Source organism: Phyllobates terribilis, unplaced genomic scaffold (genome assembly GCF_046119375.1).
Source record: "Phyllobates terribilis strain yellow unplaced genomic scaffold, ASM4611937v1 Scaffold_11__3_contigs__length_659146591, whole genome shotgun sequence".
NCBI classification, from domain to species: domain Eukaryota; kingdom Metazoa; phylum Chordata; class Amphibia; order Anura; family Dendrobatidae; genus Phyllobates; species Phyllobates terribilis.
Genome location: NW_027362771.1, coordinates 268,838,788 through 268,851,670, shown reverse-complemented (window position 1 = coordinate 268,851,670; position 12,883 = coordinate 268,838,788). Strand labels below are relative to the sequence as shown.

The 12,883-nt window shown below is 45.1% G+C and overlaps 1 protein-coding gene across 7 annotated transcripts in view; it reads left to right on the top strand.

Moving 5' to 3' along the window:
• CACNA2D1 (calcium voltage-gated channel auxiliary subunit alpha2delta 1) overlaps positions 1–12,883 on the top strand; it is a 1,188,449-nt gene that overhangs the window by 802,986 nt on the left and 372,580 nt on the right. The gene's annotated exons all lie outside the window — the stretch shown is intronic.

Genomic DNA, 12,883 nt, shown 5'->3' with positions numbered 1-12,883 from the left:
AAACATATATTTTTTAAGAATTGTTTACATTTACTATCAATTTATGTAATATCCTGTAAACTTGCAGTTTTCAGTTTGACCACTCGGCCTTATAGTAGGCAAACACGACCTGTTCAGCAGATCTCAATTTTCAGCAGTCATCTCTACCATCACATGCAGGATTACAATGTAAGATAAAATTTAATTAGAGATAACACAGGATTACACCATTCACAGTAGATGATGCTTACCCACAGTACTGCTCAATGACCTCTGCACACATCACTCTGATTATAAAACATATATTGCAAAACCACCCATAGAAATCATTGAATATCTCTAGAATATTGCCTCACATGATCCGTTTAGCTGAGAAAAAGCGTAAATCTTGATGTTGTTTATAGTAGCTCAGTCAACATGACTGAGCAAGTGCAGAAAATAGAATAAAAATAGCAATTTTTTTAAGCGGCCTTTGGCTCAATCTCGAGTCATGGCGAATTGATGGATGAATGATGTGTAGGAAGATCCATCTTGTGGAAGCCTAGATTGGTCCACCAGGGTCTTCTCTGCCGTTGATAGTTTCAAGCCATTGGCTTGCTGGTCTTTCTCTTCGACTTGTTCCTTCATAAATTATTAGATAGATGGACGTATCACCTATAATTTTCCTGTTTGAAATTAGATGCTAATATATAGTATATACTCGTATATATGCACTGCTGAGCTGATTGTCACTCAGTGATGGGGGCACGGTTACAGCCACTGCTCACTATGTACTGAGCGGTGACTGAAGCTGTACCACCCGTGCCTGTATGACTGAAAGCTGGAGGCTGCTGGGAGGAATAAAATTAATATCCTCCGGCAGCCGCATAGATTTAGTATGCTATTAACCTGTCGATACACACAAAGGAAATAAACATGTGTATAGCAAAACATGTGTAATTGCAATAATTTTCTGGAAGAAATACTTCATTTTCTGGAAAAATTTCAAGGGTGCCAACACTTTTGGCCATGACTGTATATATCAGGAAGAGAAAATAGAAATGTAAAAACAGTCATTAATAGGGACTATATGTAATCTTTAATGTCTAAAATTCAATATGTATATTTAACATAGCCGAGAATTCTTTCTATATAACATGGGGAAGAAGTCGGGAATTGTTATTTATAGTTAAATGTTTCTTCAGAGAGGAAGAGGACTAGAACTCCAGTGCCACCTACAGGAAATAGCAATCCTAAAAGTCAATACTGACCATTTAATGAGCCTTGTCACATGACTTAGGATATAAGCCAGAACCAGAAACTCAATTTGCAGACACTGTGTTTCAGGGTACTGCCCCTCGTCAGTGCAAAGTGTGAGTTCTCGTTTGGCTGGGTGAGAGGCGTCAGACCGGTATCTAAGGGGAAACATTTGAGGAGAGTGACATGTTAAGCATGTCACGGTGAGGAGACTTTTAAAGCTGCAATGCTCCTCTGGGAAATATGCAAATTGTCTCTTCAGAGAGGACGAGAACTAGAACTTCAGTGCCACCTACAGGAAGTAGCAATCCTAAAAATTCAAAGGGTCTTTAACCAATTGACAAAGCCATGAGCTCCATCGAGATAATATGGCTGATAAAATCTAGATTTGCCTTGTTTATGGAACGTATGTCAAATGTAATTCCAAGGAAAGATGACATACTTATTATAAGGAGTAATCCTGAAATCCATGTCTCAATTATAATGCTAGCATATGCCTATGTTAGAAAGGAATCAATTACCCTACCCCAACATTTGCATGAATTTGCTACCTATACATGTTCTATAAGTGCAATAATTTTTGAATTTGCTGTTTATGTAGCTGCCGTACAGTAGTTTGACAATAACTGAACAAACAGATTGAACTAAAAATATGTTATATAAGAGAGGTACATATCAGCAGTTACAGTGTTCACCTTTTATTGTAACCAGCCTTCTTTTAATGTTCTTGCTTTGCTCATGACTCAAGGGACAGTGAACAAGCAGTCTTACATTCTAGATAGAGAAAAAAAATCAATATTAAAAGCTTTGCTATTCTAAAAGCTAGTATTGTATCTTTTACAGAAGGATCTTGCATTTTCTCATGGTAAACAGGATTGGGTCTAGACCTGTCCAGTGAACCAAAAAAACCTCTACACTGTTAAAAGTAAACAATTTTGTTGACTTACTTATGAATCTTCCAAATATTTCCTGATATTATTTGACATGCAATACAGAGTCTATGGACCGTATTGCTGTAAAGCTATCTTCATATTTCATTTTTTCCATTTAAAGAGAACCTTTCACCAAATTTTTCACGTTGAGCTAGATACATAGTGGCTGCAGAGCGGAATAAAATGTTTTTTTTTTAGTTTAGTTTTTTATTATTTTGCTCCTCTGTTGCGGAGATATTAGTAATCAAAGTATTGGCAAGTAATGAGCAGAGTTTTGTTACAGGGGTTGTTCAGTCAAAACCGGAAAGTCTGCAGTCACTCTGTGTGACTGCAGACTTATGAATCGCCCCCCAGCGCACTGTGTGCTGTGGGGATTCGCCGGTTTGAGACCCGGGACTGGAAGACATGTATGCGATATACATACTCCTGGCCAGTGGGTGCGGCCTTGTTCTCCATACACTTGGCCTTCGCTCTCCGACACTGACCGTCTGCATCACTAGATGGGGCATGGCTTCAGCTCTATACAAATGTATGGAGTGAGGCTGCACCCACTTGTTAGAAAGCAGCTCACACAGGGAGAAGTACAGCCCCCTTAGGCGCCAATACTTTAATTGATAATATCTCCACAACAAAGAGGAAAAATAAAAAAATAAAATGTTTCATTCCACTCTGCAGCCACAAGTACATAGTGTGTCCAGTTCAACATGAAAAATTGGGTGAACGGGCCTCCAAGTGAAGCTCCAAATGTATACTATGAACTGATGCTGACCAGTATGATATGTGGATAAAAAAATACGCTGTGAGCTTTTCATGACTGATCCATGAAACTGAAGCCTATGACAAAATACACTTACCATAAACTTTTACGTTGAGCAACTTAAACTTCTAACTAGAGATGAGCGTTGTTCTACTCGAACTGTTCGCCAATCTCAAATTCGAGCTGTTTTGGGCGGTGTTCGAGCCGGTCGGCGAACACGAACAATTTGAGAAAAATTCGGCTGTTCGAGGTTATGTTCGATAACTGTTCGTGCACCAAAATCATAACTGGATTTTTTCTCAGTAATGATGAAAATTAATGTTAATACGCAGTTTGAGTGTACAGCGGGGCGGGGGGAGGGGCAGGGGATGGATCTCTGCAGGAACAATGAAGATCTCCATTTTTTTTTCTCTTTCCCGCATTTGCAGTGGGGAGGTGCAATCTGTCAGCCTTTTCAGCAGCGCACACACGGAGCGAAGTGCTTTTTTTCACACAAGCAAGGGCATGTGTGATTGGCAGTGTATGTCACATGTCCTTGCCCTATAAGACCAAGCCATTTTCCCCGTCGCCACCATTTTCTCACTGCTGCAGCTGCGTGTTAGACGGCACCGCTGTTGCTGTGTGCGCTATACCTTGTTAATTTCAAGCCAATTTTCGCACAAATATACAGATAGCTTGGGAGTAGGGAATAGTTGTGATTGCAGTCCTTTTAAGGACTAGGTTACAGCATTTCCTACGACTTTTATCAGGCAGGTCTGTGCTCTTAAATAGATAGATTGTGGGAGTAAAGACTAATTGTAATTGGAGTCCTTTTCAGGACTAGGTTACATCAGTTCCTATCAGTTTTTGCCAGGCAGGTCTGTGCCAGTGCTGTGCAAGTTTTTTTCACAGCATTTGGCTGAATCTAGCAAAGCTAATCCTTTTTGGCCTATTGCAGAGTGTGTTAGTCAGTGGAGTAGCCTATCTGTGTTGCAAGATATACCACCTGTGTATAGAATACCAATTTTTTTACTGCACCTAGTGAAGCAAAATCTTTTGGGCATAGCATCATTCTATTAGTCCATCTATACTGACCTCCATCAGGTTGCAAACTGAATATAATTTTTTTCTGCATCTAGCTCTGAAAAAATATTTGGGCTTCTAGCAGTGTGTGGGACTTGGTCTATTAGTCCATCTATACTGACCTCCATCAGGTTGCAAATTAAAAATAATTTTTTTCTTCATTTAGCTCTGAAAAAATATTTGGGCTTCTAGCAGTGTGTGGGACTTGTTCTATTAGTCCTTCTATACTGACCTCCAGCAGGTTGCAAATTGAATATAATTTTTTTCTGCATCTAGCTCTGAAAAAATATTTGGGCTTCTAGCGGTGTGTGGGACTTGGTCTATTAGTCCATCTATACTGACCTCCATCAGGTTGCAAATTAAAAATAATTTTTTTCTGCATCTAGCTCTGAAAAAATATTTGGGCTTCTAGCAGTGTGTGGGACTTGGTCTATTAGTCCATCTATACTGACCTCCATCAGGTTGCAAATTAAAAATAATTTTTTTCTTCATTTATCTCTGAAAAAATATTTGGGCTTCTAGCAGCGTGTGGGACTTGTTCTATTAGTCCATCTATACTGACTTCCATCAGGTTGCAAATTAAAAATAATTTTTTTCTGCATCTAGCTCTGAAAAAATATTTGGGCTTCTAGCAGTGTGTGGGACTTGGTCTATTAGTCCATCTATACTGACCTCCATCAGGTTGCAAATTAAAAATAATTTTTTTCTGCATCTAGCTCTGAAAAAATATTTGGGCTTCTAGCAGTGTGTGGGACTTGGTCTATTAGTCCATCTATACTGACCTCCATCAGGTTGCAAATTGAATAAAAAAATTTTCTGCATCTAGCTCTGAAAAAATATTTGGGCTTCTAGCGGTGTGTGGGACTTGTTCTATTAGTCCATCTATACTGACCTCCATCAGGTTGCAAATTAAAAATATTTTTTTTCTGCATCTAACCCAGCCAATAGTTTTGGCCTAATACCACAGTTTGGCCACTCAGCTCTGCTCGGTTACCATCCATTGTTTTTTTGTGCAAACAACTCCAGAGTTGTGAATTAGTTAACCACCAAAATGAGTGGAAAAAGGCCTGCTGCTGGTGGAAAGGGGAATAGGCGTGTTGGGAAGGGGAAAAAAGGTTGTGTCCGTGGGGTAGGTGCAGAAGAAAGACCATCTTCCAGCCAAACTAAAATGTCTACTTCTTTTAGCGGACAATGTGATAAGATCCCTTTCTTACGCCCACGCCAATCGCTACAAATTCCAGATGAGGCACAAAAACAGCAGGTGCTTCAACGGATATCAAGTGCTCCTTTAAGTGGGCTCTCCTCCACATCAACTTCAACATCACAAATACTCCAGTCCTCAAAGGTGTCACCCAAATCGCACTTGCTTCCTCACAGCTCCCAAATCTCCAGCTGCCCGTCTGAGTATGAGGTAGAACAGATGGTTGAGTCTGCAGAGCTGTTTACTCATACTATAGCCTGGGAATCAGAGGTCGACTCCAGCGCTTCTGTGAATCCAGACGAGGAAATGATCTGCACTGATGCCCAGAATCTTTATGAGTCGGATCCAGGACCAGACGCAGAAGGTTCTGACCATAATGTAGACCCTCATTCCCAAACTGTAACTCCTGTTGGTGGAGACTATGAGGAAGACGATGATAAGACTCAAATACCTGATTGGAGCGACAACTTTAGTTTTTTGTCAGGGCAGGAACAGGTTGGCTCTGAGGACGACGGGTGTGATAACGCACAGGGTGATGATGATGAGGTCGGAGATCCCACTTACTGTCAACCCACAGTCAGCCAAGAGATGAGGTCAGCAGAGGAGGTGGAGGAAGATGCTAGTGACGACGAGGTCAGGTTGCGCCTTCCTGGACAGAGACGTAGTACTGGAAGCACGTCAACAACTGCATCCTCAAACACAACTCTGCCTCTCACCACAAGTCGTGGTGGCTCTTCAGGTCGCATGGGTGCTAAGCCTTGCATAGCCTGGGCATTTTTTCAGATCGATAAAGATGACCCAACTCGTGTTATCTGTAACATTTGTCAGCAAAAGCTAAGTAGAGGCCAAAAAATACATAGTTTGAGTACTTCATGCATGAACCGGCACATGGACATGAAGCATAAGTTGCAGTGGGAAGCTCAGTGTGCTACAATGCGGTCTAGCCGGCCGGGCCAACCACCGTCTGCCATATCTTGTGCATCCGCGGCCTCTTCATCCTCTGTGACTGGGGGGACAGCAGTCACACCTGTTTTGGGGCGCAGACCTGCCACCTCTTTACCCGCAACAGCCAGCGTGATTGGCAGGTCATCATTTTCTTTGGAGGTGGTAACACCAGCTGGTCTTGAGCGCTGTCCGACATCGATAGCACCACCTTTGGATCAAGGCAACCTAACATGTCCGCCTGCATCTTCCTCACAGACCGTCAGTTTGCCGGGGACACCCTTATCAACCCCGTCTAAGCACAATAGCCAGCCCTCGGTCCCTCAGATGTGGACAAGTAAAAGACCATTTCCTCCTAGCCATGAGAAAGCTAAGAGGTTGAATTTCACCATCTGCAAGCTCTTGGCTACAGAAATGCTGCCTTTCCGCCTGGTGGACACAGAGGATTTTCGAGACCTTATGTCCGTCGCAGTGCCCAGTACCAGATGCCCAGTCGGCACTACTTCTCAAAGAAAGGTGTGCCTGCGCTCCACCAGCATGTCGCACACAACATCACCGCTTCTTTGAGAAACTCTGTGTGTGACAGGGTGCATTTCACCACAGACACTTGGACGAGTAGGCATGGACAGGGGCGTTACATGTCGCTGACTGGGCACTGGGTAACTATGGTGACAGCAGGACAAGGGGCTGCTGTCCAAGTCTTGCCGTCCCCACGAGTTGTGCGTCAATCCTCTTTATGTCATTTTTCCTCCACTGCTTCTGCCTCCTCAACCTCCTCTCGGTCTTCCACCTGCACCCAAAGCCTGTCTGGTCATGCCACAAGCTTTCTAACTGCGCAGAAGGGATCCTGCACACCTCCTTACTATGCTGGCAGTAGGGCTCAACGTCATCAGGCGGTTTTTACATTGAAATGTCTGGGAAATGTGAGTCACACAGCTGAGGAGTTGTGGTCAGCTCTGGAGAACCAATTTCATGAATGGTTGTCTCCACTGGACCTGAAACCAGGGAAGGCCGTGTGCGACAATGCTGCAAACCTGGGTGCGGCCCTTCGCCGGGGCAATGTCACACACGTGCCTTGTATGGCTCACGTGTTGAACCTGGTTGTCCAGCAATTTTTAGCCCACTATCCCAGACTAGATGGCCTTCTGCACAGGGCACGGTCGCTGTGTGCTCACTTTTGCCATTCGCATCCCGCAGCTCAGCGACTTACATCTCTACAGAAGTCGTTGGGCCTGCCACTTCACCGGCTAAAATGCGATGTGCCTACCCGGTGGAATTCAACTCTGCACATGTTGCAGCGACTGTGGCAGCACCGACAAGCCCTGGTGCAATACGTTCTGACGTATAGCCTGGGCCAACGAGATTCAGAGGTGGGGCAAATCACGCTGGAGGAGTGGTCTCAGATCAGGGACCTATGCACCCTTCTGCACAGTTTTGAAATGGCGACGAAGATGTTTAGTGCTGACGATGCCATTATCAGCATGACTATTCCGGTGATTTACATGCTGGAGCACATGTTAAACAGAATTCGGAGTCAGGTGGTGGCACAAGAGGAGGTGGAGGAAGTAGAGGAGGAGGAGTTGTATGCGGAAGGGCTAACATCTGCAAGGTCCAGACGGTCGGCAGCACCAGGGCGGCAGGCATGTGAGGGTGGGGGAGATGATTTTACCAGGGCGCATGGTAGCAGCCAAACTAGTGAGGAAGGTGCAGGAGCCCAGGAAGAAGTGGAGGACGAACTGATGGAAGACTCATCAGATGAGGGAGACCTTGATCACATTTCTGTTGTGCGAGGTTGGGGGGAGAGGACAGAGGAAGGAAGCATGATTGTTACCTCGCCACCAACACAACAGGGACTTGGTGCTCCTGGATGCGCAACACACATGAGTGCCTTCTTGCTGCACTACCTGCAACATGACCCTCGAATTGTGAGAATTAGAAATAATCCTGACTACTGGGTTGCCACACTGTTAGATCCCCGGTACAAAAGTAAATTTGCAGAAATTATTCCTGCCATAGAAAGGGATGCACGCATGCAGGAGTATCAGCAGAGACTGTTGCAGAATCTTACATGTGCTTTTCCACAAAATACCAGTGGTGCACGTAGTGAATCTCACAGTTCCAACTTGCCAACCGTGGTCTGTATGGAATTGTTCAATAAAGGGCCCAAAATTAAGATAACATAGATGGGAGAGGTCTCTATGAATAGGAATTCCTAAGTATTTGATACCCTGTGAGGGCCAGGCAAAGGGAAAGTTGGACTGGATGGAATCCTATATGGATTTAGGGAGGGAGACATCGAGGGCCTCAGACTTCGCTGCATTGATTTTAAAATTTTACCATGTAACAAAGTGATCTATTTCAGCCATAACAGCAGGGATGGATATATGTGATTGAGTGATATATACTAGGACATCATCAGCAAATAGAGAGCACTTGTACTCGGTGCCTCCCACCTCAATCCACCTAATATTGGGGTTATGGCGAATTGATGAGAGCAGGTGCTCCGTCACTAGGATGTATAAGAGAGGGGACAGAGGACATCCCTGCCTTGTCCCATTGGTGATTGTGAAAGGTGATGAAAATGTTCTGACGCACCCCCTGGGCCTTGGGACACCCGGAGCCGGACCCTTTTTGGTGGATGCTGGTGGTTGTAGTCTTCGTGGCGGCGATCCGGTTCCGTGGCTCAGGGCGGTCAAACCAGTGGCGGAACTATTTATGTGGTTTTGATGTTTAAATGTCTGACTACGCCACCCGTGGATTGCGGTCAGAGTGAACCGCCGCTACAGGGCAGACCGCTAAGGCTGGTGTTGTGGGTGCAGCAGAGCGTAGCATAACTCCCCACGGGAGGAGTATAGCCTCAGGGCAGTGTATGCGGAGGATGGGGGTGATGGTGCAGGGCAGCAGCAGTAACGACACGGAGTCAGTGATGCAGTTCAGGGCCTTTACTCACAGTTCTTATTATCCAGACCACGTCTGCAGGTAACGGCTGCCCACGTCGTACTGTGCTCACCAGGTGAGGGGCTCAGACAACTCCCAGATAACTTTGGAGCGCTTCACAGGACCCCCTTTGTGTGTCCTTTGTCTGGCCTTTCTTACCAACACTTCTGTCCGGCTGCCTCGGGCCTCCTCTTGGTAAACTTGGCGCCAGTTTCCCTGACCCTATGTGGTGCCTTCCTAGCGGGTGGAGCAAGGGGCTGCGCCACATAAAATGTCAGAGCCTCCGGTTTCTAGCTGAGGGTCGTTTCCTGCCTCCACTAGTTCGGGGACCGGTCTCCCCCTTTGGCCTGACCCCTCCACGCAGGTGGATTCGGGCGTGCGGTGGCGACTCGCCCGTCCGCACCCCTGGGATCCCTTCATTCCTCGTTCCTGGAGCCTTCTCCGCTCCTCTTCCTTCCTTCTCCCTCTTGCAGGCCTGGGCCTCTGTTACTAGGCCCGCCTCCGGAGCAGAGCTCATGCAGAGCCCCTGCTCCCTGCCACTTCTGCTCAGACTTCTCTGCACTGAACTAAGATGGTGCCCACCTTTTATACTCCCTTCTCAATGCACCCAGGAACTGCTTCCTCCCTGCTCCTGCACTGCAGGGTTCCCCTTCCTCAGTGTTCACTCCCCCCACTCCAGCCAGGGACAGGGACTGTCGTGCCCATCTCAGGGGCATATTGGTCGCCCTGCCCCACGGCAATGTGGTGTAATGCATGCAGGTGTCGGGTCCTGATCCACACTCCATCCTTATCTGAGAGTGAGATATCACACCTCTGGGTGAGGTGCAATACGTCTGTAGCAACCGAGCCCTCGGTGCTACAGTTCCATTTATCTTCAGCCTAGGTGACGTATTGTGATACAGGGCCGTGATTTTGGCTATAAAAGGGTCCCCTAGACCCCTACCCCAAGCTTTTTAAGAGAATCATATATGGCGTGCCAGGAGACTCTATGGAATGCTTTCTCAGCATCCAACGAGAGTATCTACTTACAAATTTTTAACTGCATCTAGCCCAGGAAATACTTTGTGCCTAGTAGCAGTGTCTGCTAGTCAGCGGATTATCCCGGCTGTTAAGCAAGCTACACCACCTGTAGTTTGGACACTTAATTTTTTCAAAGGAAATGCTTCGGGACCACGGGATACTTAGTGAAGAGCATCAGGAGGCACCCCAAGGCATAGGGGCTGGGACTGGCACTAGGATGCCTTGCGGTGGACAGCCGAGCTCGATCCTTATAAAAGCTTTTTAACTGCAGCAGCTTTAGTGGACGCTACTGGAGCTGGAATTACGCGGCTGCTGGCATGAGACTTGCCCTCCAATAGATCCTTGTAAATGGATTTAAAGTGTATTCATTCAAATTAGAGGGACAATTTAAATTAAAAAGCTTAGAGCTGCCTCCACCACAGGGGGGCTCTCTCGACTCACCAGCGGACAGGCACCAGTATTGGGAGAGGGGGGCTGGCCGTCAGGGTTCACCGCGGCTCTGGCACAAACCCGGCGACACGGAGGTGGCACGGGCAGGAGCGGACTGGCCGTCTCGGCTTCTCACTTTTTGGATTTTAGAAGGGCATGACATGCCTATATCTGTGTCTCCCCCTCCTTTTACTCCTCCACCTCTTTTCTTTTCGCATGACTATATGTACTTGTCACTTTTCCATGTGTTAGTTGTGTCTTCTGAGCAGTTTGTCAGCTTTTGGACACCTTTGAAGGTGTTTTCTATGTGTTTCTATGTGTTTTTGTTTGCCTGCCATTGGTTTTAACGGTGTTCGAAGGTGTTCGACGAACAGTTCGACGAACAGTTCGGCGAACACACGGGTGTTCGACGAACCGAACCGAACTCGAACACTACGGGGGTGGCTCAACACTACTTCTAACACACATAATTTTACTAGACTACATGATGTGCAACATTGACTATGTTGTCCAAATGGAGACCAGGACACTCTTTGGCCCTCGTCTGACAAAAAAGAACCATGAGCACAATAGTTTTTCTTCCTTGTCTACACTGTAAATATTTCAGTTCTTATACTGACGACTAAGCTTCATAGTAAACTGACACTTCCTGTTTTATACAGATCACTTCTTAGAAGTCATCTTGTCATCGTGATAGGCAGTATTACAATGAGAGGTAACACCTTCTAATATGAAAATGGAGACAGATAATACATTGAGAATAGGTGATGAATGCATTTGACTTCCTCTTTCATTCACTACGCAGTGACACATCTTACAGAACATGCCAACGACATCATGATATAGAAGTGAATACATTTTGTCTTAGTTTTCTTATGCCCAGATAATAGACATTGTGCTGTTGCAGTATAGTTTCATGCTTCTAAGGTTGAAACAAGACACAAATTCATTGAGTTCAACCTATATCCCAACATGTTGATCCAAAGGAAGGCAAAAATCCCATAAGGCAGATGCTAACTGCCCGCGCAATAGGGAAAAAAATTCTTTCATATCTCCACATGTGGCAATCCAACTAGTTCCTTAGATCTAATGTTTATTCACAGGATCTAGTATTATATTTTTCAAGAAAAATATGCAAACTCTCCTTGAACTTTTTTAGTGTATCATGTAGCAGAGAGTTCCATAGTCTCACTGCTCTGAAAGTAAAGAATGCGCGTCTGTGATGATTAAATGTCTTTCCTCTAGATATTGAGGATGCCTCCTTGTCACCATAGTAGGCCTAGGTGTAAAAGGTTCATTAGAAAGATCTCTGTACTGTCCCTTCATATATTTGTACATTGTAATAAGATTGACCCTAAGCCTTTGTTTTTCTAAACTAAATAACCTCAAATTTGATAACCTGTCTTGGTATTACAGTCCATCCATTCATTTATTAACCTTGATCGTTGCTCTCTGCACCCATTTCAGCTATGTCCTTCTTATACACTGGAGATCAAAATTGTACACAGGTTCCTGAGTGCGTCCTAAATAGTGACTTATATACAGGAAAAACTATGTCCTTGTCATGAAAATGTATGCCTCTTTTAATATATCCCATAATTTTGACTTCCTTGGAAGTAGCTGCCTGGCATGGGTCACTAAAGGTCAGTTTGCTGTCCAACCATAAACCCAAGTTTAGTAAATTGGCCTTTGCCATGAATTCCTGATCCACTTATGTACCTCCCTAATCTCCCACTGCCTCTCTGGCATGGCATGTTGTACAGGTAGGTAATATTACAGAGAATTCTGCTTTTGACATCCTCGCATTAAGCTTACAGCCTAACTATTTTCAATAAATTTTAAAGACCTTCCATCCTCCTTTAACTTTGTCATTGGTGCCAATTTTCACCATAACATCATCTCCCAGTAATCTGTCAACCCGATCTACGATGTGTCGAACTCTAGCACCAAAAACACAGCATCATTCGATGATCCCGGGCTTTGTGACAGATTGCCCTGTCTGCTGCCCTCCCACTGCCAGCACATGTCTGGCCTGCTCTGTGCTCCTAGTCCACTGCTACTAAAGCTGACATTCCGTTGGCTTTCAGTGGACATGTTTTTGGAACAGTGCTACCCTTGTACAGTCGTCCCCCTAATATGCCAATTTTGCAAACTTGTTAAGGTGTGCCAGATCAGGATTATTTTCCATAAGGGTATGTGCCGACTGTTAGCAGCCGCCTGCGTCCCCAATGCTGCGGAACAGCCTCATGGCTTTCGCCCTCATTATGCAAATGAGCGGCGCCATTTTTTTTTCACATGCTTACTTTCCTCATAGATGTTAGTCTATGGAGAAAGTCCACATGCAGACCTGCAAGAGAAATTTACATTCTGCGGGTCTGAAAGACACAT